Below are 27,218 nucleotides of genomic sequence, written 5' to 3'. Positions count from 1 at the left end.
TATATATATATATATATATATATATATATATATATATTTTATTCATAGGGCGAGCAGCTTTGGGTGGAATAAAGATTTGAAAAGAAAGGCTTTCAAGATTTGGCTGATGAATCCGCCATCTCCAGATCCACAGCATGTTGGAGGGGGGTCCTCAAGGATATTCGTTGTGATCCATAAATTATTTCTCCATCCTTTTAAAGCCTAAAATAATTCAAGGCTGTATGTCCCATGATTTCATAAACATATCTTTTTGGTGAGCTGGATTGTTCAAAGGATGGTGCTCAGGAAGAAGAAAATGATCAAAAGTGGTGGGGGGTGTGGGGAGTCCACTAACTTCCCACCACACTGAGAATAAAATTCCACCCTTCAACCACAGCCCGCCCAGCCCCTCTGGTCTCAGTGCCCCTCACGTTGTTGAAGCTGGCTTCCCCCTTAGAGCCTTAGGTATTTATCCCTCCTGAAGCTTTCTGCCCCAGACCTTCCTTCTCATGGCATGGCCAACACTTCACCAAGTTCTCCCAGTCAGCCATGGAAATTAATGCCCCTTATCCCCGGCATATCCCATCTCCCCCAACTGCAATGCATGCCTCATGAGAGCAGAGACTGTTGCACACAGTAGGCCCTCAGTGAATGCCACTGGAAAGAGAATGAACCCAACAAGCAGGGAAGCCTGCCGCAATGTTCCCCAATGCTCAAACTTCCCACCCCCACCCCTCCATGCCAGCCGTAAGCCCTCGTCCTCTCAGGCCTCACCTGGGGCCCCGCCCCGCCCTTCAGTCCAGGCAACACACCAGTCCACATGGTCTGAGACAGGCCCAGGAGTCAGTGGCCAGGCAGGCAGCACAGGGCGGTAAACGTATTCTGCCCAGGAGTTAGAAAATGTGAGACCTCAAAACCTCGACACCCTGGGAGGGCACGTCCCAGCCCCTCCCAGTGGCATCTCTTCAGCATGTGCCATCGCCTCTCCTGGAACCTATCCATCTAAGTATCACCTAAAATCTTCACGGATCTCGGTCCCGCCTGCAAGCTGTTTCCAGGAAAGTAAGGGAAACGCGACGTGCCCAAAAATAAGTGATTCAGGAGAAACACGGATGGCTTGTCTAACAAGCGATTCTCAAGCACCTGAGTGGGCCAAGCACGCCACTCAAGGGCCAGAGCTACAGCAGACAGCCTGTGTATCGCCGGGAGGATGGTGGCTGAACGCAGCTGCGGGGCTGGTGCCAGGGTCTGTGTGTTCCGATGATCTGGCCCCTAAGTCAGAGGCTGATGACCGCTACACAGGACATGTCCAAGAGCTGTGAGTTCTACCATTAGGAGCGTAAGGACCACATCTTGGAGGAAAAGGCAGGTTTACGGGAGATTAAAATCACAGCTTTGAATCTGTATTCTCAACCTGTTTCCCAGGCTGGGCCCTGTTTTAAGTGCTTCCCAAAACCAGTGTCCTCCTGCAAACAACCTGGAAGGAGGCACAGGTCACTAATGAGCTGGGGAGGTGAAGGGCCTGGATCTGAACCCAGGCACGCAACTCCAGAACCCCTGGGCTTAGCCACTAGCCACGTGCCTCCCAAGTGCACAGAAACACACTAAGAGTTTGGGGTGACCTACAAGTTAGTTTCAAAAGATGATATCTGTGTGCTCCTTTTTAACCTCCACCCTCTAAAAAGTAATCCCACCATGTCCTTGTCCAGGACCACAGAGCACCCGGGGAGAGGCAGAGCCAGGATCTGGGTCATCAGCCAGACCCCCATCTCTGGATAAAAAGGCACTGGGAAAGACACCACGGGCAAGACACCTGGCACAGGGGGTACTTCACTAACACCCTCTTAGAGAACGCAGTCAACAAAGCTCATCTTTCTCCAATAAACTCAAAGACCAGTTGTGCCAGAGGAGACCAGTTTCCATAGATGCACATGCAAAGCAGGAAAAGAAACTTTGGGGGGACAATTTTCTACCAGTGACAGCAAGGCATGGTGACAAGAATAACCCTCAGCTCCTTCCCCACTAATGGAGAAGGACTCCACAGAAATAATCCCTCGTGAATGACCTTCCAACAGTGGGTCTCCACCCCAGCCTCTCCCAATCCTAGAAGGCAAAGAAGTGAGCACTTCACAGCCTCCTCGCTGGGACTCCTGTACTGTACAGCAGCAGCTATAAATCTCCACTTTACAGATAAGGACCCTGGGTTACACAACCCAAAATCACGCAGCAACCATAACTTGCCCCAGGGACGAGGGAACAGAGGAAAAGAATGGGAAAGAGAGGCTTCAGGCTGCAGATAAGACCATCCCGCCCACTCTGTACTTCCCTCTGGTGGTAATTAAACCTGATAAAGAGTGCAGGGGCAAGCTCCGTGCCAGGGGCACATCTCCCTGAGCTCCCAGCCCTTCCCTTGGGACCTGGCAGACCCTTGGGTCAGAGGGTTATCAACCAGACCGCCCTCTGGCTAGGGCTGAGGGGCACCAGAAGTCAGTCCCGAATCCAAAACTGAAACCAGGGGGCCATGCTCGCATGAAAGACAGCAAGTGTTAGAGTAGCAGAATTCGCAAAAGTGAAAAGGCAGAGACAACCCAACCCGTTCCAACAGAGGCTGAAATGCAGTCTATCCACGGGACCAAATATCATTTGACCACAAAGAGGAGCAAAGTACTGATCCACACTACCACGGGGACGAACCTTGAAAACATTAGGGAGACCCCACATGTTGTATGATTTCATGGACATGTAACATCCGGAACAGGGGACTTCACAGAAACAGAAAGCAGGCTAGTGGTCGCCTGGGCTGGGAGGAGGGGTGGCTGCTAATGAGTTTGGGGTTTGGGGTTTCCTGTGGGTAACGTGTTTGGAACTAGATGAAGCGATGGTCACACAATATTGCAGACGTACTAAAGGCCGCTGAAGTCAAGTGTTTCCTCTTATGCTATATAGGTTTCACCTTGATTTTTTAAAAAGATAATAGTGGGTGACTGAATAATCAAGCTCAGCCACTGCTGGGGGAGGGGGGGGAGGCTGTTGTTGAAAAATAAGTCTTGAGAGGTGGATTTGGGGAGGCAGAGAAGAGGGAGAGCAGTCACCCTGAACTGAACCAAAAACACTGGCACTCCAGAGCCCGGGGCAGCCGGAGGATGATGAAGAAGTGACCCAAGTTCACTAAGTGCCAGCCCGTGCCGGGTGCTGAGATGGGCTCTCTGCAACCCCCGTCTCAGTAGAGGCGTGCGTCAGGCTACGAGATGGATCTAGACTCCGACACTGTGAAGGGCATCATGCAGCAGCCCCGGCTGCGGGCAGGCAGGCTGCAACCTCAACCTCTGCTCCCCAGCGTCTGAATCTGTAAACAGAGATGCTGACCCCGTCTGGCTCCTGGGAGTGAGGAAGAGAGTCAACGACCTCATTCAGCTGCCACTATTATGGTCACCTTCACGACAACCCTGCAAGGTGCTTCTGTCCCCACTGCACAGATAACATGGCCAAGGCTCAGATCCCACTGACAAAAACAATGGATAATCTGAAATTCCTACTCTCCTGAGTATTCTTTTTCCCCAAGTATGAAAAGGAACGATTCAGATACAGAGGAGGCCATCAAGGCCCAGAGACAGTAAGTGGCTTGTCCAAGGACACACAGCCAGGGAGGAGCACCAAAACTAAAGCCCAGGCCTCGGCCGCACCCCCTCTCACCAAGGGTCCTCAGCCCCTCCAGTCCTGGGGGCACACCTGGCTGGGTACTCAAAACTTGCAAAGTCACTCATACAGGGGACCCAATGCTTCTGCTGACCCCCACAGCTGGACAACAGGAGCAAACCCTGAGGAGCAAGAAGTCACCCAGCGATGACAGGAAGAAGGGAGCGGTGTCCTCTGTCCTGTCAAAGGCTTCGGCTACCCAGACCCCCCAGGTGTGGTGGACAGCCCATCAGACAGCAGACGTGTCCAAGAACACCCAGCGCCTCGGGGTAGGGAGAGTCTCCTCCTCTCTGGGGAGCAGCCCCTGCTGTGAGACCTCCAGCCCAGCTCCTGGCTCCTTCCCTCAGAGATGGGTTCCTGTTTCACAACCTCCTTCCCTTCTGCTGAAGAGGCAAACCCTCTCTGGGAACCACCAGTCTCCAGGAACTGCGGCTCCAGTCACAAGGATCTCCCCCTGGCCTGAAAGAAAAAGCAACTGTTAACGCTGCTCCTCACGCCATCCCTGTTTAGCCAAAGCTGCAGAAGTGACATCAGTGATCCACTCTGAACCCTGGATTCTTCTCACTCCACAACTACGCAACAGGACCTCACCCGTCATGTCCACCTTAAACTTCTAAATCCCCACCCACCTCACTCTCCATGAAAACACTACACACCAAAACACCCCAACCTCTTCTCCTTCTCCCCTCTCTCTGACGTGACCATTCCTTGAGACCTGTCTCCCTGTCTACAAACTTTGGACTTCTTGCTCCCTGGGCTCTGTTTCTCTGCCCAATGCTCCTTGACTTCCCTCTTCTCCACAGTAGCCAAGTCCCCATGACCCCGAATGGAACAGCCTCACCCTAGGGCTGAGACAGACTCAGGCCGGTTCCATTTTTTGATGCTCCCAATAAACACATACACATACAATCAGCAAGTGCCAGACAGGATTCTATCTGCTACCATATATTTTTGTTTCAGTCTGTCAGATTCTCACTGTAACTCTCTCTAGATCCTCTTGTTTGGAACATAAAAGACCAAAGCCTAAAGTCTTCTGTGAACACGGAGGTGGGACAGCCGGGCCCTAATGTACCTGGATGCCCCTCCTCTAGCAGCCTCTCCCTTCAATCTACAGAGGAAACGTAACAGAACTACTAGACTACTTTCCAGAAACACGTCAACCAGGGTAAGGAGAGTTTGAAAGGTCTGTTTGCAATGGTGTGGGTAGGGGAAGGGACATTAGCAAGGGATGTGCAAGAATCCTGGGGTAGCCACATTAGGAAAGAGCAAACAGGCATCTCCCAGGAGGCCCTCTGGCTGGGGCCTGCTGCTGGGCTGGCCCAATGGGAAGCCAGGGGTTAAGGTCACCCCTGGTGTAGAACGCAGAGGTCAGCCTCATCTTGGTGGGCAGAGCAGGTTGGGGACAGGTGAGCAGGGGGCCACAGGAGCACACCGATCAGCAGCACAGACCTCAGAACGTCTCTGCTGAGAGCCTGGGAATCTGGTGACAGATCCAGCTGCTCCTGGTCCTTGCGCTCTCACAGAGCCACCCCTTCACCAACTACAAAATGACAGAAGGTGCCTGACATGTAGGTGCCACGTCTAGGTTCTCCCAAGACGTGAACAAAACAAACTTCCTTTATTCCCAGCTGACGACCTTCCCCCGCTCCAAGAACCTCTGCGGCCGCTGCCCCTGGGCTTTGCTGGGTGACCTCTGACCTGTCCAGTCCCTCCACTCATGCCTCCTCCTCCACCCTGCACTGTCCCAGGCTCTGGGCTGAGTGCTGAAGAGATGGGGGAACTCAGGTGGTCCCAAGAGCTCACCGGCAAGAGACCCAGCAAGAGAAAGTGACAGTGCGGCGGGGGGCGGGGTGGGGGGCACACCTGTCGTCCCAGCAGCTTGGAAAGCTGAGGTAAGAGGACAGCCACTTAGAGGCCAGCTTCAGCAACTTAGCGAGACCCTGTTTCAAAATAAAAAATTAAAAGGGCTGGGGAAGTAGCCAGTGGTGGGGCATCCAAGTTCAACTCTGAGTACCCCCCAAAAAAAAAAGTCAAAGCCTGATACCACAATGTGGACAAGCAGCCAGGAGCCACCGGAAGAGCAGGCAGAGGGTGCAAGGACCTCGTGAGCTTGGGGACAGGAAAGGAGGGGCTCAAGTGGTTTGAGGGAAGCCTGCAGAGGAAGAGTGGCAGAAAAGCCTCAAGAGTGGCCCTGTCCCGTGAAATTTAATCCTAGTCGGTGCTACTTGTTAGGCTGACTGAGCCCCTCGCTGCTGCCCAGTCACTGTGCTTTGGCTTAAAACGATCCCGGGAGGCAGCAGCTGTGTTTATCCCCATTTTACAGACGTGGACACCGGCCCTTAGAAAAGTTAAGAGCTTAGCTGGGTGTGGCACCCCACCCCCCCCCATGTAATCCCAGGGGCTCAGGAGGCTGAGGCAGGAGGATCATGAGTTCAAAGTCAGCCTCAGCAACTTAGCAAGGCCCTAAGCAACTCAGCAAGATCCTGTCTCTAAATAAAATACAAAATAGGCTCAGGATGTGGCTCAGTGGTTGAGTGTCCCTGAGTTCCAGCCCTGGTACAAAAAAAAAAAAAAGAAAAGTTAAGAAAGAGCCTTTCGGGCATCTTACAGATTCTGGCCCAGGTCTGCCGAGCCCTGAAGCCCTTGACCTGAACCACGCCCAGGCAGCACTAAGCAGCTTCATCCCCAGGAAAGTCTCCACTGAGACCAGGAAATCAAAAGCAAACTCCAGGCCTGCAGGTGGCAGGGCCCATCCCCGCCTCACAGCCAGGTGCCATCAGGCCAGCTGAACTGAATGACTGATGCGGCTTTTGCACTATTCTTTTTTTTTAAAAAAAAAAAAAAAGGAGCGAATTGGCAGAGCCTGGATTTTAACAACTGACAAAGCTTCAGGTTTTCTATTATACACGTTGGTTTTTCAAGGGTGGGTAATAAGTGACTGAATAGCACAATGGGTAACAATAGACTCTTTATCCTTCTAAAACCAAGCCCACACACCATATGACAATAGTTATTTTTACTCACTGACGTAATTAACCAAAATGTGAACCGCTTCAAGCAATGTTTAAAATCAAATAGCATTTTATGGGATTTGGAGCATGCAAAGATTTCATTTCTGAAAGACCATCATTCTCCCTAGTCCTCATTTATCTCCCATGTGAAAATCACCCAACGGCTCCCTAAAATAAAAAAGGCCCCTAAAGCAAATCATTGATCGTGAAAATGGCAGACTGGGTGGGCCCTGGGCCCTCCCTCCAAACCCAGAAGCCAGGCAACAAACATCTCTGCAAACACTTCCCACAGGCAGGTATGGCGTTGTGGGGTGGCCTGAGCCCCCGGCATCTGCTTCCACCTTAGAGTCCAAAAGGCAGGGGATGGGTAAGCCAGCAGGCAGCGTGGCAAATGGTACCCAGGGCACAAGATGGCAGGCAAAGCAAGATGATCATGGCTGGCTTACTGTGCCTCGTTGGCAAGTAAGAGACTGAACTTGTTGCTGTCAGCCAGAAGGAAGGGTGGAGAAGAGAGAGCACAACCCACAGTTCTGTGCTCCAAAACACCACATGAGGCTTCGGTGAAAGGGAGGAGAACCAGGCACCCTGCACAGCCCAGGAGGCCCCTCGCCCCCACCTGGGCCAATTGGAGGCATGAGGGACTCTACCAAAGGCACTGAGATGAGAGTCACCAGAGGCACTATTTTGGTGAGACTATGTGAACTCTTTGAGATTTAGAGCTGAGGGTGATGAAATCCCAGGCCAAAAGTTTCCATGGGTATTTTTAGCAGCAGAACTATTTTTTAAGAATCTTATGAAGAACCACATATAGATTTAGAATTCCACATTTCATATTTGATCTACGTATGTATGAATGTAAACCTGTGTGTGTGTGCATGTGTGTGTGTGTATTCTTCAATGAAAGCAGCCTCTTCCAAGTTCAAGTGGCCCTGCTCTTATTTTGAATGTAACCAAGTTAAAATGCTGAGAGCCTTGGTGGTACGCAGACTTGGTGGAAGAGATATGGGGACAAGTATTTTCATTATAATTTTAAACACAATCAAAGGGTGTGGGGCGGATATTAAATGGAACTCAAATCAACATTTATGGATTTCCCGAGGGACCTCAAGAACACAAGTGGCCTACCTTCCCTTGGACAACTGAAGGCGAAAGTAAGCCCCCGTGGGGTTCAGCAGCTCCACCAGACCAGCGCTGAGCCTGAAGCCCAGATCCCAGAGCGCTCCTCAGGGCTCAGTCCTCGTACACAGAGGCCAGAGGGTCTGAACCCCTTCTCCACCTCAGATAACAGGTCTGGGGGTGCTAAATCAGGGCTCCGTCGTCTGAGTCTAGCCCACTGGCATCTTTTGTTTGACCCGTGATGTTTCTTAAAATCTTAAGTATTGAAAAAAACAGGGAGACTTAGCAGTTTTTAAATCCTGATTTTCAGCTTCTCAAATAAAATTTTTAAAAAAAAGGATTTGGTTTTCTTATCTGGCCACGTTCAAGCTATTAATTGGATCTGACTGTCAATCCCCTTTGGGGAGGGGGGAGTGCTTGGTGTTCGCAGTCTCTCCCAGATACTGTCACCCCAACGCTGAGGACAAATGGCAGTTGCCAAGCAACGTGGCACCCACACTGTGGGTTTTCTCCACCACACTAAGGCCTGAGAGGCATGTGACTTTTCACAATTTGGCCCAATCCATTTATTTATGTTCCCAATTGGCCCTGAAGACATCTGAGTTGGTGACCTTTGATTGAAGTGTACCTTGTAGCCACAACAGCCGGATCACAATCATTAACAGACTGTTTACTTTCTCGGGTTCTCTCTTAGGAAGAGACTTCTAGCCAATGTCAGCTGTGAAGAATGAGCACAAAGGGAATATTAAATGTACATTCGACTGCCCCCAAATTCCCACTGCCTCCCCACTCCTCGCCACCAACGCTAGGTCCAAACCTCCCAAAATCAAAACGCAAGGCAGAGAGTTCAGATCTTCTAGTCGAAGACTTTAATTCCATTCCCTGAATCTAATAAAACTGCTCCATATATCCCACCAGTCCCCTTCCCTCCTGCCCTGTCCAGCACCCTTAGAGTAAAAACAGCCAATAGCCACCATCGTACGCCAAGCCACCACCCACTGACCCTGCTATTCTGAACTGAGGGGACTGAGACAAGGTGGGGTAGGGTAGAAAAATCAGCAGGACTTGGAGTTAGGTCTGAATCCTGGCACCAACACCTTAATTAGCAAAGAGTCCGAAGGCCAATGACCTAACTTCATGAGTTACTCCACCTGTGCCATGTTTAAGAACACTGTGTCCCCACCAAGTTCCCACTGAGACTTACACCCTCCATGCAGCAGTGCTGAAAGGTGGGGCGTGATGCAAGGTGTTTGGGTCAAGGGGGCAGCGCCCTCATGAGTGGATCAATGCCTTTCTCAAGCGAAGAGTCCTTGCTCTCAGGGGACTGGCCTGGTTACCATGAAAGCAGGTTGCCCTTCTGCTTCCCCCATGAATTAAGACAACATGAGGCCCTCAGCAGATGTGGTCCTAGACTTACAAAACCATGAGCCAAAATCAACCTCTTTCCTTTATAAATTACCCAGTCTCTGACATTCTGTAATAGCACCAGAAAACAGACTAAGACAGCTTGTAAGTTATGGTCTACTCTGCAGGATCCATGTAGGAATTAAGCAGTATGGAGCAGGGGCTCTATAAATGGCAGCAGACACCCATATGAGGGAGTCGACCTGGCACTGCCAGCCATCGAGCACAGGAATTACAGAGGACACACTGGGGAGTCTACTTAACCACTTTCGACAATTATCAACAATACCATCTAGCTGGAGCAAGGGCAGGGTAAAATATCTGAAAAGGACTGAGCCTGAGAGGTGGGTGTTTGGAAGTTGATTTTTGTACATTTGATAATTTTCATAACTACAAGAAAACAGCAGGGATATGTGGGGTACATCTGTAACTTCCTCTTAATTTTGTTGTGAACCTAAAACGGCTCTTTAAAAAAGTCAGTCCCCCTGCCCCCCCACTTCTCATGGTATAAACAGTATTTACCTCATACGACTATTGTGACAAGTCTTCAATCATAAAATCCACGTGAAGAACTCAGCATACAGAGGGTGCACAATCAATATTAGCTATTATGATAATTATCACCTCCAGCAGGGCCTAGAGGAGGAGGGTGGAGTAATGCAGCAGAAGAGGAGTGAGCCGTCTCACAAGACTGAGAAGAGCAGGACAGGAGGAGAATCTGCCAACACAGGAGCCTGCACAGCAGGGGAGAGCGAGTGGGCATTCCGGGTTCTCTTGCATGCCGAGGGGACCTGGGGTTACAATCCTCGCTGGCCACTTCTCGGGTCTCACTGCCCATCACAGCCAGAGTTGCACCAAGCCCCCAGGGAGGCCAGGCTGCATCAGCCAGGAACACACTGCTTCCCGAAAAGCCACCACCAACCCCGCTCCCCACACCTGCCAGCAGGGTCTGCCAAGGTTAGCTGAGCGCCCAAGACCTTGGTGCCCTTCTCCCCATGTGCCAGGATAGTCTCACAGTGGGCTCAAAGTCTGGGGGCAGGGGGCAGTAGAAAGTCAGCCATCCAATGCACAGCACATCACCAGAACATCCACACAACAGTTCTCCAATCAGCAACCTAACAGCCCCCAAACACAGGTTTCACAGGAAAGCCACATAGTTATCACAGCAGATGCTGTCAAGCCATAAACATCACCCAGTAGACACTTTTTTATTTAACATCCAAGCAGTGAAAAGAAGACAGAGTCGTCAAATAAATTATTGGAGAGCTGGTGCAGCAGAGCTGGCCCACAGAGAAGATGGTGATAGGAGGTGACAGGTGATTCTCAACATCTCATCAAGCCTAATGAATGTCCTAAATTGAAGGGTCAACAAACTTCTTCTGTAAAAGGCCAGGCAGTAAATACTTCAGGCCCTGCAGGTTGTACAACTCTGCCAGTGTGTGGCTGGGCATGGTGGCACATACCCCGGATCCCAGCAACTCAGGAGACTGAGGCAGGTAGGCTGCAAACCCAAGACCAGCCTGGCAACTAAGTGAGACCCTGTCTCATAATAAAAATAAATAAATAAAAATGGCTGAGGATGTAGCTCACTAGTAAGTGTCCCCTGGACTCAATCCAATACTACTCAAAAAAAAAAAGAAAAAGAAAAATACTGCCAGTGTAGTGAAGTCAGCCACCTACAATATACTAATGCCCATGGTTGTGTCCCTATACAATTTTATTAACAAGCATTAAATTTGCATTTCATGTGATTTTCATGTGTCACAAAATATTATTCTTTGATTGTTTTTCAACCACTTAAAAATGTGAAAGCCATTCTTAGCTCACAGCCCATCCAATAATAAGCAGTGATTGAAACTGGCACACAGGCTATAGTTTGCTGACCCTGCCCTAAATCACATATTTACCCTGGACAGAACCCACAAGTATGGGCCTTGTGGTCGAATCCTAGCTCCACGTCCTGGTTCTGACAATTACCAGTTTCAGCACTGAGCTAAATCTCAATTTTCTCATCTAAAAATAAGAATTATGATCAGACCCTCCTCAAACACTTTCGAGATTTAAATGGAATGGTATCAGGGACAAGGCAATGTTCAAGAGAGGACAACTCTATTATTATTACCATCGTCTCTTTGCTTTGGGCTGGATTTCAATCAACTCAGTTTTGGAAAGCACACAGATCTCTCAAGGCTAGAATGAAGTTCCAACTGGAAATCTTTGGCTGATAAGACATGGGATGGAACAAAGTCTTTCTTAATGAATGCAGGGTATTTGGGAGATTAAAATAATTTGAAATGTGAGTCCATCGTCAACAGAGGATACCTGGTGATCAGAACAGCATGGGGCCACGGAGATGCCTTCTCAGAGCAGCCCCGTGGCATCCTGTGCATGCAGCTGACCCTCTCTGGGAGCACTCAGCATGCACCAATCTATTTGACCACATGCCCACCTCCTCTCTCTGGTTATAGTACAAGCTCTGCCAGGGTAAAATCGGTTGCTCTTCCTATCCACAGACGCCTAGCCCGTCGCCTTCCTTGTTCTGGGCTCATTCAGCACAGGCAGGTCAGAGGACTTTCACCGGGATCTCTGGGGTCTGAGACAGCTGGCCTGGGCTTTCATGGGCATAGCTGAGTGTGTGAACTTCAGGGCCTCAAGGGCAATCAATGATGCATGTGACCAGTCACACAGTAGGATAAAATCTTAGGGATGATCTAAACCCACCTGCCTCTATTTACAGTTGAGGAAACAGGCGCAGAAAGCTAAGAGTGATTTGTCCCACACACCTGGGTCTGAAGCTCATTCATTCATCCCCCATTTACTGTCGTGGCTCTGCCAGGCCCTCGGATCACTGGAGGGCAAGAATGAAACTCTCCTCGTCCCAAATTGCTTTTTAAAGGCCAGCAAGAGAGAGAAAGACTTTTATCTCATTTTAGGTGGAACCACTAAATTTAATTTTTTAATTTGGCGTGAACACCAGTGTTTTATATTCCACTGCTTTATGTCTCTCCTTTGTCATCTTCATAATTTTTCAATATACACGCCTTTTTTTTTTTTAAACAGAGGTACTCAGGGCTTCTGTAAAGGAAAGGGTGAGTCATGAAAGCGCCATTCCTGTTGCACGCAGGCTTTTCCGCGCACACACACCTCAGGGGCCCTGAACCACCCTCGGTCATCCCCTACTCTGGCCACTGCTGCTCCTGCCACCTAGAAAGCCAGGCCTTCTCACTCCCTCCTTTCTTTACTTGACTCTGGCTCCTTCCCTGCCAGGATAACTCACGGAAATCCCTCCCCAGTGGAGCCAGCGCGCTCCTCTGTGGGTCTGCTCCGCACCTGGCGCTCACCTGGAGCACGAGGCACTGTGGCTGTCCACTGACTGGCTGACAGGCGGCTGGACGGGCTGAGCAGGATGCGGGATGAAAGGATGACAGGGGAGAGGGCGGGCAGCGTGAAAGCCAGCTGGAATTGGGCCGTGGGGAAGAACAGAGAGCAATGGAGCCGAGGGTGGGGAAGGGATAGACTGTCCAGAAAGCACAAAAAGGGGTTCTCAGACTCTGGCAGGTTCAGAACTATCTGGGAACTTGGTAAGAAATGCAAAGGCCCGGCCCTGTCCTACCTCCACTGGTCTGGACGTTGGTGCTCTCTAAGTGACCCTGAAGCGTGAGATCCACTGGTACTTCAGGAGAAAGGACGCTGTAGCCCAGGGTCCCCTCTGACTGCAGCAGCCACAACCCAGAAGCCTCCAGAAAGGTCCCGAACACCCTAGGAGAAGGGTTGGGAGTTGTTCAACCAATAGACTGAAATAACCTCTAATGGTTTTTCAACAAGGAAGGGCCCGGTTTCCTGGAACCCAGGCCACCTGCCCAGCAGGTTCTCACTGGGCAAGAACCAGACTAATCTGGGTAGAGAACCAGGCCAAAGAGAATGCTCCCTTCAGGCACCCTGTAAACTTCTGACAGCTTCTTCCAGTTCTCTCTGCGACAAATCCAGTAATCCAACACATCTTAGAAAGTAATCCCGTTGGCCTAGTTGCGAATTTGGGCTAAGAGTGATTTTCCCTACCGAACAAGAACTTGAAATGTTTTTCCTATCAAGGTCAGGAAGACCCATCCTCCACCTCTCAGCGCGTAGTAAATCCTGTTCCTGCCCATTGACTGGCACCATCTGCCCACCCAGCACATTACTGGTCACATTCGTGGACCCCTGGCTTGGCTTTGTGTGCTTTCAGGAAACAAAATCAACACTTAAAATGCACGACGGACGTACACATAGTCTGTCAACTGCAATGAACTGTGCTAAATTAAACAAGTCAGCATTTTACAGAAAAAAAGATTGTATGATTGTGGAAGTCACTGCTGGATTAAGATCTCTGCCCCACCAATTAGTAGTTGAAGGACACTGGGTGAGTCACTGATGATCCTGAAGCTTCAGTCTGCACATATCCACAGGAGAAATGCTGCTGCCTGACCCCCCACAGCTGTGCCCTCCGAGAGCTCTGGCAAAGTAGACGGCTTAATAAATGTTAGGCAGTTACATCCACGAGGTAGACTCTTCTTCAGAAGTAGCAATAGCTAACTCTGGAAAAAGATTCTCTTTCTCTCTCAAGCTCAATGGTATTTTACCCAGTTGAAGATAATTATTAGCTATTAACAATAATTACCTCATTGTGCAAATAAATTGCATTATAGAAAGAGTCACTCTCTTCCAAAGTTTGCATTAACAAAGAAAAAGCTAGAATTCTCAAAGTCTCCTAAGTCCAGTCCATCTTTCTTTGCCATCTAATAAAACACTTTTTATTTCCTTTCATGGGCTTAAACTTCACTAAAAGGCAAATTGTCTGAGGGCATGCTGCTGAGACAACAGGACTCTGTGTGTGCTCAAATAATCCCCTGTTCCAGTTGACTGTTTTCTATTTTTCTGAATAGACACTGTACAGAATCAGGAATCAGAAACGGTCCTGTGATCTCCCTAATTGCTTCCACAGACAAGTCCAAATGGGTAAATTTTTTTTAAAGACACAACTGATTCAAACCCTAAATGCTCCTCCAGGAGCTCTCAGCCTTTCTCCCACAATGGCCTGCCCCCCCGCCCCCCGCCCAGCCCTCATACCCCAGGGCTGGGCAAGAATTCAAGTGGCAGAAAGGGTCTTCCCTCCAGACAAGACCCATCTCTGCCCAAGAAAGGCCAGAACTCAGAAGAGGAAGGCCAGGAAGTGGAAGACAGCATGCTCTTGGGCAAGCATTCTCTCGTTACCCTGAAGCTGGCCCAAAGTCTAATCCAAAATCTAGCATTCGGAAGCGGCTTTATTACAAAGAACTCCCATAGACCAAAAATATCCATAAAGGCCACAAAAGGACTTCAAATACACCCATCACAGTAAACACAGCAAAAAGCTCACCCAATCTCAGGTCTGACAGATATCTCAGTAGAGATCAGGATCTAGGTCTGCCCAGCACTATACACTAGGATTCTCCAGGTCCAGTTAATCATAAGGTTGGGCTGACACGTTTGAGCAGCCACTAATGCTGGTCCAAATTCCCAACAGGTTTAACACAGATGACACTGATTTCAAACAACAGCCTCTGTCAAAGCCATCTCAGTAAGCTTATGCCACAAGTATCTCATTAGGGTACTCAGTAAGCTTCATATTGATTATTGCCATTTGTTAAAGATAATAAGAAGCTCCAGCAAGATCTCTTGGTGATGAAAGAGGGAATTTTCTACTCTTGCATGTTTTAACAAATTAGATAAGAGGGAATTTTTTTTTAACTTGGTCCCTGCTGTTCAAAGAAAAATTTCCCTGCGCGCACTATAGCTTCTGACATCCTGCCAAGTTTCAGACGCTGAAATATGAATGGGATTAAAAAGGATTAAGACAGAGTAAATGCTATTAACAGCTCCTCCATTGCATGCATCTATCTTACTCAGGAGCCAATGACCCACCAGGGAAAAAGAAGGGCTGAGAAGGAACCGAGCTCATTCAACACCTGCTAGCTGGGGATGGCAAGGTCAGCAGTTAATGCTGGGCTCTCTCCAACCACAAGCCTGTCAAAGGTCCGCCCCACTCACCTTGACACATAATCAAAGCACACTTCATCATGGATCGTCAGGGCCGCAGAAGCCATTAGCAACCAGTGGCTTCCCATTTTTATGCTAGAATAGCAAAATCCTCCTGATAAATTAAATGTTATGAGAAACCCACATAAAATCAGACAACATTATTAATAAGCCTTTATTTTAAAACTACAAGTTTATAACATGTGCCTTTTTACAGAGTATGGAGTCTATTTTTAAAAAACAACTCGGGAAAACACAAAACCCAAAGTCATTCCATCCATCTCTGCATCTCATTGGACTGCACTAAATCAATAAAAGTCTGATTTGCATAGATGTAAACCTGCAAATGGTACAAGGTTAACAATTCATCTCCACCAAACAGAGAGCAGAGACTTTATTCATAATGATGTCACGAAAACTGGCGAGGCTGGAGGTCAAAGGAGCATGTGGACAGCTGCCAAGGGTAAAACTTTTAAATAATATAAAAAAGAAATATAAAAAAAAATTTTAACCAAACATTTAATGAAAGTCCTGAAACACATCACAAAGCATTTCCTTCAGACAGGCTTTTGTTACTCATCTACACTCTAATCTTAGACAAACTGTACTAAAGGATTATTTTTTTAAACGATGAGCATTTCCTCACCCTAGGAAGCCAATATAACCTTGATACCAAGACAAGCAAGTACAAAATGAAAAAGGAAAGTTACAGGCCAACCATATACATGATCACAGATGCAAGCATTCCAAACAAAATTAATCTATCAATGTATAAAAACAATATCTGTTAAGGTCTGGATCTAAGATTATCCTCCAAAGGGCTCATGCATAAGGAAACGCAGTGTTCAGAGGTGAAAAGACTGGATTGTGAGAGTTGCAACTTCACCAGTGGATTAATCCACTTGATGGATTACCAATTTGGGTGGACTACTGGGTGATAAATGTAGGCAAGTGGGACATGGCTGGAAGACACAGGTTGCTGGGGGCGTAGTCCTGGACTATATCTGTCCCAGGCCGCCTTCTTTCTCTCTCCCCCGCTCCCAGGACTCCACTTCCACCTGCCATGAGCTAAGCAGTGTTCTTCCACCATGCCCTTCCACCATGATGTTCTGCCCCACCCCAGGCCCAGAGCAATAGACTTGACTGACCATGGACTGAACCTCTGAAACCATGAGTCCAGAATATTTCTGCTCCTCAAGTTGTTCTTGTCAGGTTACGTCACAGTGACAAAAAGGCAAATTAAGCAGTATCACAACCAAATTGATTTACCATAGGAACAAAAGTATGATTTGTAAATAGAAAATATATGCCATTTATTATGTTATTAAATTAAATGTAAAACCTACCAAGTCACCTCAGTGGGTATAGAAAAAGCATTTGGGGATATTCAACAGTCATCCATGAAAAACCCTTAGCAAACTTATACTAGAAAAGAACTTCCTTCGCTCGATAATGGCCACCAACCATGTCCCACTGTGGCATATTCACCACAGCTAAGAGAGGAGAACAACCTGACTGCTGGTCCATGGATGACTGGATAAGAAATGCTGAGACAGATATACACCTCAACATACATATCCACAATATTCTTCTGCCTCAGAAAAGCAGTAGATTCTGCCTTTTGTAACGACTTTTGAACCTAGAAGGCAATACATTAAGTGAAATAAGCCAGACCAAAAAAAAAAAAAAAAAACTCATGATCTCACTCACACAGTTATTCATCACTTAACGTGGGGGTACTTTCTGAGAACTGGGTTAGTCAAAGTCATCACTGTGCAAACATCATGGAGTGAACTTACACCAACCTAACAGGTCCGTCACTCAATGTGGCCTCTTCATGCAATCAGGAGACATGGTTACCACGAGACTCGTATGAGGCTGCTGCCAGCATAACATGGCAACTGTTTTACAGAAAAAAATTTTTTAAGCCAGGCATGGTGGCAAAAAACTTTTTTTTAAGCTGGGCATGGTGGCACACACATGGAATCTCAGCAGCTCAGGAGGCTGAGACAGGAAGACTGCAAGTACAAAGCTAGCCTCAGCAACTTAGCAAGGCTCTAAGCAACTCCCTGAGATTGTCTCTAAATAAAATATAAAAGGCTGGGGATGTGGCTCAGTGGTTAAGTGCCCCTGGGTTCAATCTCTGGTACCAAAAAAAAGAAAAAGAAAACTTTTTTTTTTTTTTAATAAGGAGAAGCATACTCTAACATCAGTATAAATGCCTGGCTTTATGATACATGCCTATGATCCCAGCATCTTGGGAGGCTGAGACAGGAAGATCTCGAGTTCAGGGTCAGCCTCAGCAACTCAGTAAGGCACTAAGCAACTTAGTGAGACCCTGTCTCGAAATACAAACTAAAAAGGACTGGGGATGTTGCCCAGTGGTTAAGCGTCCCAGAGTTCAATCCCCAATACTATAAAATAAATAACTAACTAAATAAGTAATAAAAGGTATATAAGTAGATACATGAACCAGTAACATAATAGTTTATTAGCATTATCAAAGTAGTATGTACTCTATGTAATTATATGTACCATATGTTACTAGCAGTACAGTATGTTTTATACCAGGATCACCACAAATTTGTGAAGACTGCACTGGGAAAAAAAACTATGACAATTTCAATGTCACAAGGCAACATGAATTTTGTAGTTCATTATAAACTTTGGGGCTGCGGTCCATCGTTATGCAATGTATAGCTGGACGTGGAATCTAAGCATAAGTCAACTTCACTGTAACTGTAACAGCAGAGCTGCAAGTCCTAAGGCATGAGGGAGAGCAGGGGGTGGGGTCACACAGATCAGAGGGTACACACTTGCAGCTATGTGGGAGGAATACGTCTAGAGGGCAATGCACAGTATAGGTCCTATAGTTAATAAGGGTGCACTGTGTTCTAGAGAATAGATTTTGGGTGCTCTACCACACACACACACACACACACACACACACACACGTGCACCAACTCTCATTCCACGCACACCAGGAGACATGTGCATCTGCAACAGCCCAACAGGTAGGAAAAGCCAAATGTCCACCACTCAGGAAAATTAATAAACTATAGGATATCATACCAATTAATGGTTCACATCAATAAAAATGAATAAACCACTTCAACGCTACAAGATGGATGGATATTAGAAAGCTGATACTGAGTGACAAAAAAACAAGTCATCAAGAACCATGTGACCCCACCTTAATACACTATAAGGTCAGTAGGTGACCTGGAGCCATGCACAGATATACTAAAAGCTACTTAATGTTGAGACCTAGCAACATCAGGATAGTGGTGGTCTGGCTGAGGTGGGCACTTAACAGGCTACAGAAGCAGCATAGCACAGATAGGTGGAATGATCAGGCTGTGGATTCACAGGTGTCTGCATTATCACAGTACTCACCCCTCTATCCTCTCCAATCATCGCATATTACATGCCAATTTGTAATCCACTGACATTACCCACTGTTGTCGTCATCATCATCAAAGACAATGATACCAGCTAACTTTTATCAGGAAATTACTTGATTTCTAGACACCAGGCACTGCTCCAATTCCACAGGCGAGGAACTAGAGAAACCAGGTGACCGGCCCAAGGTAGCACTGCCAGGTGGGAGGCAGGAAACAAAACCCAGACCTCCTCCCCCATCTTGGCCAGTGCTCCCTGCACCATGCCCAGTGCTCTGCTTTGCACCCACCTGTGGGTATCTGTTCGCCTCATTTCTGCAATTACAGTGTCTATTAAAGAGCATGCCTTATCACTCTCTTTGCTCCCTTCTGAGTGCCTAGCACACAGTAGGTGCCCAATAAATACCTGTAGGCTAGATGCATAGATGAAAGGTGCCAGACTCTCAACCATAACTTGCTCTGTCATTTAAAGAAGATCCTGAGAAACTGATCCATGAGCACACATGGGCACCCGAGAAAAAGCTTCTTGTTTTATGCAATTTGCAACTAATCATTAGTTTCCAGAGAAATGATTCTTGGCCAACAAGGAAGCAACAGACAAGTGAGTGGCCATCCGTCAGGAGAAATACTGCCCATGAGGTATTACTAAAAAGCTCACAAATGGTTGGCTTCTTGTCAAAGTTAAGCAAATCCGTGGCTCTCTCCAAACAGCCACCGCAGGCGCCCTTAGCTAGGAGGGAAAGGGATTGGGTGGATAAACAGGCTACCAGAAGCTTGGGTGCAGAGTCAGGGTGGGGAGGTACTGAGAACCTAGACTCTAGGAGGAGCTGGGATGTGTCGGCCAGTCAGCAGGCTGGGTCACGTGGAAACAGCACTAGAGGCCACCATGGTCACAGGCCACCCTCCTACTCTACAACTGATCTAAGGACAAAGAAAGAATACCTGTACATCTAGAGACCTGCATTCTGGTCCTGGATCTAACTACCTGTTCCATCCCTGGGGTTCCATCCCTCGCCTTGGTTGGGCCACTGCTCTTCTGTCTATAAAATGAGATTTGTCAGGCCTGCCTTCGAATTTCACAGAATCATTCAAAGATCCTGTGAGATGGCACATACTGCCCCCTCGCCTACCACAGACTCTTGAAACGTGACACAAATTCTTTTCTCTCTGTGAAAGTACATATTTAAGAACACTTTTCAGAAGCAAGTCGCCAACCTTATCAGTCTGGCAACAGCCTCGCTGTCTCACGGCTAGAAGCACCTGCATTTCTGGACAGCACCCAGGGGAATTCAGAAACCAGGAGTTCTGTTGCCAAACACTACAGACTACGAACGGGCTTCACAGGGAGACTCAACCCTACCCCCCAGAGCAGCCGTGCCCCAGGCCCTAGCCCAACCCCCAGCCGATGCTGCCTCCTCTGGGCCCAGAAAACAAGCTTCCAGTGGGGAAGGGACAGAAACGACAGCCATGACAACTTGGAATAAGTTAAGATCAGTAGTTCTGCCTGTAATCCCAGAGGCTCAGGAGGCTGAAGCCCAAGGATCGCAAGTTCAATGCCAGCCTCGGCAACTCAAGCAAGGCCCTAAGCAACTTAGGGAGACCCTGTCTCAAAATGCAAAATAAAAAGGGCTGGGGATGTGGCTCCGTTCTTAAGCGCCCCTGGGTTCAATCCCCAGTACAAAAAAAAAAAAAAAATCAGTACTTCTTGGAAGCTACTTCCCAAAAGTCGACTTCCCTTGAATTGGTTTGCTTTGTCCTGTCTTGACACCAATCCCGAGGAAGCAGGTGATCTTGAGAAATTTTACAATCACCTGAAGGAACAAAAGGTCAAATCCAGAGCAGAAAGGGAAAAGTTGTCACATAAACAACTACTGTTTTTCACTTGGAGGAAGCCAGTCCAGACCTGCCTTAAAGAAGACAGCAAGGGTGAGAACAGCTGGGTATGTGACTTCTCCCCTGTCACCCACCACCACTAACCAAACAAGACCCATCCTGCCCTGCGGTTTCCAATGAGTTTTATGTCGGAGGCTAATCTTTTAAATACAAATACACACACTTAACTCCTCACAGGGAAGTAACAAAAAAATGCAAATTTATGACAGTAATGAGAATAACGTTAGGACAGCGGCACACTTTTACAAAGCTCTGCCCGTATGTCCAGCGATTTTTTTCCCCAACATTTCCAGCAATCCCAGTTGCATTCCTGTGAAATGTGGGATGCTATTAGCTGCATTCTACAAGTCGAGAGTGTGAGGTGCAAACATAAAAAGGGAATCACCCAAGGCCATGCAACTAGATGTGGCAGCTCCAGGAGCTAAGTGCCTGACACAGGCCCTCCCTCCCCGGGAGGCCGCTTGCCCACGGCCTTGATGGCCTTGATCACAGAGGGCAAGGCCTGCATGCAGACTGAGGAACCCCCGGGCAGACAGGTAAAAGCCCTTGTCTTCGCTGTCTGGAATGCAAGTGATAAGCAGCCTTGGATGGGAAGCCCTGCACCAGCCCAGAGCCTGGCCCGCTCCAGTGGGCAGGCCGTGTCCTCCTCCACCGTGGGAAGCACAACAGGACTTAGCCTAAATGGCTCAAAAATGGAGGGCACTGGCCACATGCCTGGGGCAGAAAGGACCAGCTGGCCAACAGATCCAGGAGGAAACCGGAAGACCAGAACCCAAGACCTCACCCTCTCGGGAAAAGACAAAGGTCATTCCTGGCCACACAAGCCAGTCTGAGAGCTGGGGCAGCAGTATATTCCAGGGCACAGGAAAATGGCCTGTGAAGCCGGCGTGCCCACTTCTGGTCTAGGAGGGCAATGGAGACACTCGGGCCACCCAGATGTGCAGATCTGACTACCGAGGGCCAGAGGGCTCTGCTCTGGCCAGGAACATGACACCAGAGCCACGTCCTTGGTAAGGTTGAGGGGACAAGGCAATGTTGGGTGCAGGAGCTTTAAGAAAGGGCAGGTGGTCTGGAGGTCTGGGAAGGAGAGACCACTCTTACTGCCACCCTGAGGCTTGGGGAGCAAGTGGCTGTGAGAGCGAAGAGGTGCACCAGGAAGGAGAAAGGCGTACAGCATCTGGGGCTGTGCAGGGGAGACAAAATCCTGTGTCTGCCTCCAGGCCATTTCCAGGCTGACAGGGGCCCACAGGTCATATCAGAAATTAAAGAGAGTGTCCCTGATCCACTCAGACTAGAGGGGTGGAGGGAGAGGATAAAACACTCACTTTGTAGAAAAAGGTGTTTCCCCACATTCCTCCTGAATGATAACAGTCACATTTACTGTGAGCTGATAGAAGGCAGCACTGCCCTAAGGGCCTGATGTGGGCTACTTCATTAAATCCTCGTGACACTGCTTTGGAGTTAGGCTGCACTCCACTGCCTGGCTTTGGGGCCTGGAGCAGGGTTCTCTGCCTCTGAGCCCACAGAAAGACTCCTGTCACCTCCTTTGAACATCGCTAGGTGCCAAGCACCGTGCTAAGCATCCTACACACACGATCTTACAACCACCCTTGGAATGAAGTATGCATCCACTCCACCTAAATTTTGTCTACGGACAGTATGACATCAATTCTTGAGCACGTTTTTTAAAAAGACACAGGCTAAATCACTAACAATGGTGTCTTCAGGTGGTAGGTGGCGGGAAAAATTTTTAATGTGTTTTTAACACAGGATACAGCTTCCTTTCACAACAAAAACAAATGAGATAGTATTTAATTCCATGTAATACATATTTGGGCACGATAAACAGCCAAAATAAAAATGTTCAAAGTGGTTCTCAACCGTAGCAGGCAGATGGCCCTCCCAGCCACATGACACTCTGACCAGCGATGACAAATGGTGTCACACGCTGAAATTACGAGAGAGAAGTGTGCTAACTGGGTAGACGATAGAGGATGAACTCCTCGCAGAGTTCTAAAGCAAAGTTTGTCAGCTGACTTGACTCAGCTGGTGCAACTTAAATTTTCTTAATATGACATGCCGGGATAGACACTGCCTCGCTAACACCACCCAGAGCCGAGCACAACAAGCCCCAGCATAGAATCCACACACGACTCCTGGCCTTCACCTGGGGCAAAGGAGAAGGGGGCCATCTTGGTGCACAAATAGGCCCATGATGGGAATCTAATTCACCCATCCTTCAAAACCAATAGCTAAATAACAGGTAGAAGAACCTGGCCAGGGTCCAGAATCCCAGTGGTGTCGACCACCGCCTGGGAAGGGCCACTGGACACGAAGAACAAAGACAGTCATTTTTCACACATCACTGTGCCCTGGTCTAGAGGACAATCCTATGGCAACAAGCCAGGGGCATTTGGGACCATTTGCCAAGTCACCATGTTTCCTTCATCTGTGAACAGATGGAGTCACCACACTGTCACCAGGAAAGCACGGTCCGCCAGGACCATTCCATTCCCACAAGGTAATTTATGTCAGTTATTATAAGGCTTCAAGAGGGAGCACGGAATGTTCTTTGGTCTTAAAATTTGATGGTACGTCATGAGAATTTCTGCATGCTTGCTACTCTGTGATATCTCTGTTAAAAGGCTGTTGCCGGGTGCCCCAGATGAGAGTGAAAATGCTATAATTGAATGTTATCACTGTCAATCATCTTAGGTCCCAAAAGGCAGGCAGGTCATCTCAAGAAAGAGAAGAGTGACAAGCTGCATAAACAGCACTTGAGTCTGAGCAAAGCCTTTCTTACTCTATCCTCCTTAGACCTGTGCCTGGGGCTGGGGACAGGGAGGCAAGGGTTTCAGATCTTTGAAACCATTCAGCAGTTAAGAACAAGAGCCCTACGAGAGGGCTGAGGAACAGCCCAAGAAACAACTCAGATTACTCAGAATCATAAGTAGTAAATGCAGAGTCTTTGCTAAAAATAAAACCCTCTGGCTGCTGTCCCTCACTGACTTATCACAAGGACCTATGTGTTAATGGGGGAGGGGGACAGGCAAAGAGAAGAGGGTTTCCTTTGATCTTGAGCCAAAATTTCTCCTAAGCCAAGTCATCTCATTAAAGGATCGTGTGAACCACTTGCATAGGTACACCAGATAAGACCTCAGCTCAAGTGAGAGAGGATTTAAGCACAGGTGTAGCTAACTCAAAAAACTGGTGCCTATAACCATCCTGTCTGGATTTCAGCCCTGACTGACCTCCAATTTGCTGGGTGACCTTGGGCAAGTCACATGCCATCTCTGAGTCTCAGGTACTTAAACCGTAAAAGGAAGGTGGTGTGCCTTGACTGATTCCTGAGATCCCATCTAGCTCTGCTTTTTGATTTTTATCTACCAGTGTTTGGGATTTCACAGTCTACTGCATTTTCAAACATCACACATACCAAAATGTTAAGGATCAATACAGGGCTCACAACTTTTTACCTTCCCACCCATCATCATTCTTGTTTCACAAAAGGATATACTTTCCCCCTGAAAAATTGAGCTCTGTATATGTAGTAAGAATTGTAATGCATTCTCCTGATATATATAAATATAAATAAATAAAATTTCAGTAAGGACTTATTCTAACTGAAGGATAATTCTTTGAAATGAGTAATAGTTAACTCCGTGAGAATCTCAGTACTGTGTCCTTTTCACTCTTTTTAACATGGACCCCCACCCCAAAAACTGGACCACTGGAACAGTCTGCAGACCAGTGTTTGGGAACCACTGTCACATGCATTTCTAACCCTGTTAATCCCAGCAAATGAAACGCAGCACTGTGCCTGGCATACAGGAAGAACATAATGTTTTTCTGTTATTGTTGTTTTGAGTTTTTTTGGTATTTTTGGTTTGGGTTTTAGGTTTTGTACTGGGGATTGAACCCAAGGTTGCTTAACCACTGAGCCACATCTCCAGCCCTTTTTATTTTGAGACAGGGTCCTGCTGAGTTGCTTAGGGCCTCACTAAATTGCTGAGGCTGACTTGGAACTCAAGATCCTCCTGCCTCAGCCTCCCAATTCGCTGGGATTATAGGCGTGCACCACCGTGCCCAGCTACAGTACATTTTAATTGCAGGAAAAAAAAAAAAACGATATAAGGTGAGTTGTACAAATCATCTATCAAGATTACTCAAGAGAAACAACGTTGATCATCACCACAATGCATTACATCATCATCAACATCATCACCATCATCATGGAGCCAGGCAACAAGCTCCAGTGTATCAGAGACACTGGTTCATTTAATTTGCTCAACCCAAGTTTTAACCATTTTCTGTCAAAAGTGTGCAGCTCCCCAGGGACACAATAATGTGAAACACATTCAGGTTAGAAAAAAAACAGATTTCAACATCATTTGACGTTCAAAGTGGGGAAGCACACGCACGCAGTCTTTTTTTAAACCACCCTTGCTCTGGGAAGAGCAGCAGGAAGCTGGAGAGGAGCCACGAAAATAAACATGCAGTGTCTTCTGGCACTAACTGGTCAGCTGGGAGAGGCAGGTGGCCTGAAGCCAACCACCTCAGTTACCCAATAAACACCAGGACAGAACCCCAGGTGAGGTCACTGCTGTCGTCTTGGTGAAGATAAGACACCAAACTTCAGGCTACAGGCTGGGGAAAGCCTGGGACCCAGGATGAACGTAACAGCCCCAGGTCTCAGAGAGCCCCCACTTACGTATCAGCAAGGTGCAGTGGTCCCCACATCCAGAGGTCCTTCCTGCTCACAGGCGACCCTGGCTTGCCTCTTCCCTGAAACCAACTCTCGCTGCTGCAGTTCTCACCAATCTCTTTCAGAGGAGTGAACAAAGCTAACAGATGGCAAAGGTTCCAGGAATTAAATACGAAAGTGTCACAGCTGGAGGAAAACCATCGCATTTTCTTACCACACAAGCCCCAGGCCACTCTGGCCAATCTTTAAACACACAAGACAACAAGACACACGGAGAGTGCAACTCACCCAAACCTACGAGGCTAGGAAGGCAAACAGATCAATCGTTCAGACAGACAGCTCCTGACATCAGGGATGATGAATAAACCTGATCAACCACCTAGAAGAGACTCCTGAATGATCTGCTACAAGATCTGCTGCAAGATCACTTCGGTCCCCGAGGCTCCGTCTTAACCAGCCCGTCTTGAACAATTTGGTTTCAGGGCCCCTTTATGCTTGTAGAATTTTGAGGACTCCAAAGAGCTTTCACTTATAATAAACCTATGGCTCGTTAACATAAATAATCATTTTATGAAAAGTGATGCTATTTTCCAGTACAAACAAAAGTGAGAAGAGTGGTGACGTGATTTTAAATTCTTGCAAGTCTCTTTCAGATCTGGCTTGAGAGACAAGCCTCTGCGTTCGATATGTTACAATTCAGTTTTTTAGGTGGTAAAGAAACCCTGGACTCACACCAACAGCAGCTGGGAAAGGGGTGTCTTCACAGGCTTTTCAATAAGTGTGGATATTTTTCTTGATGCTACACCAAAACTGTACAAGTGGATGGCTGGCTGCAATGTGGAATCTGAAACTGTCCGTGAACTTTTCATGTTGTTGTATAAAAATCCACTGGTCTTTGCATCCATTATTGTACTTTGGGGGTTTTTGATTGTTGTTCTTTCTTTAATTGACAAATAAAACTGTACATACTTATAGGGTGTCCCCTGCACTTTGAATGGCTCCTTTTACCCTGCATAGCTTTGTCATCAAGCATTGGTTACTTGGGAAATACCAGTTCACAGAGATCTGCACATGAGAGAATGAGAGGGAGAAGGCAAGTAACAGTTGACTATCACTATGGACATAGTTTTGACCTTGCAGGCTCCCAAAGGGGTCTCAGGAACCCCCAAACCACTCTCTTTTTGACTAAAGTCAAAAAACTTCACAGCCAAGTGCTCGTTCATTCATTTGTACATCCATCCCACAAATATTTACTGGGCACCCGCTACATGCCAGCAACCGCTCCAGGAGCTGGGAATTGAGAAGTCAACAAAATGAAGCCCTGGCCTCGTGCACAAACGATACACAAACATGCAAGCAAATGTGCTCTCTCGCGTCAGACAGTGCTAAGTGCTGGTAGAAAGAAAAAAAAAACGAAGCACTGTTTCACCAGACGTTTGCACATGAGGGATGTGGTTTGCCTGAGAAGCCTACTTCACCCAGCCTGAGATTTGCTAATTTAAGGGTTTCACAATAAAATATGGGTTTCTTTTTAATACCAAAATACTTGCAGACCTGGGGGTGGAGCAGGGGGACCTGCCCTATAAAGGGCTGAGAGCCCATCCCTGAGGATTCCTTTCCAATTCTCTAGGAGGGGTGAACCTCAGATGCTCTGCCCTGGGGCAGGGCTCAGCATGCCCTCCCTGCTCACACACACCATCGCTTCTGCGGTCCCAGGCCTTCACACAGCACGTTCACATATGCTGGCTGGTCTCAGCCTCCAGTGACTCCCAGGCAGTGGAGGAGGTGGGCACTATTCCTCTATTTACAGATCAGGAAACTGAGCCTGGGTGAAGTTAATAAGTTCAGAAATACACAGTTCAATCCACCACACGGATCTTTACTGTTTCTTTAACCTGTGATATTGCTACATGTAAAAAAGAGAAATTGAGAAGGGAATGGGGGGGGGGGGGACAGGGG

General features: G+C 47.7%; 1 protein-coding gene across 2 annotated transcripts in view; it reads right to left on the bottom strand.

Moving 5' to 3' along the window:
- Positions 1-27,218, bottom strand: part of Ptprj (protein tyrosine phosphatase receptor type J) — a 166,733-nt gene that overhangs the window by 85,777 nt on the left and 53,738 nt on the right. The gene's annotated exons all lie outside the window — the stretch shown is intronic.

Source organism: Marmota marmota, unplaced genomic scaffold (assembly GCF_001458135.2).
Source record: "Marmota marmota marmota unplaced genomic scaffold, marMar, whole genome shotgun sequence".
Lineage (NCBI taxonomy): Eukaryota > Metazoa > Chordata > Mammalia > Rodentia > Sciuridae > Marmota > Marmota marmota.
The sequence above is the reverse complement of the archived record's forward strand: the minus strand, read 5'-3'. Positions and strand labels throughout refer to the sequence as shown.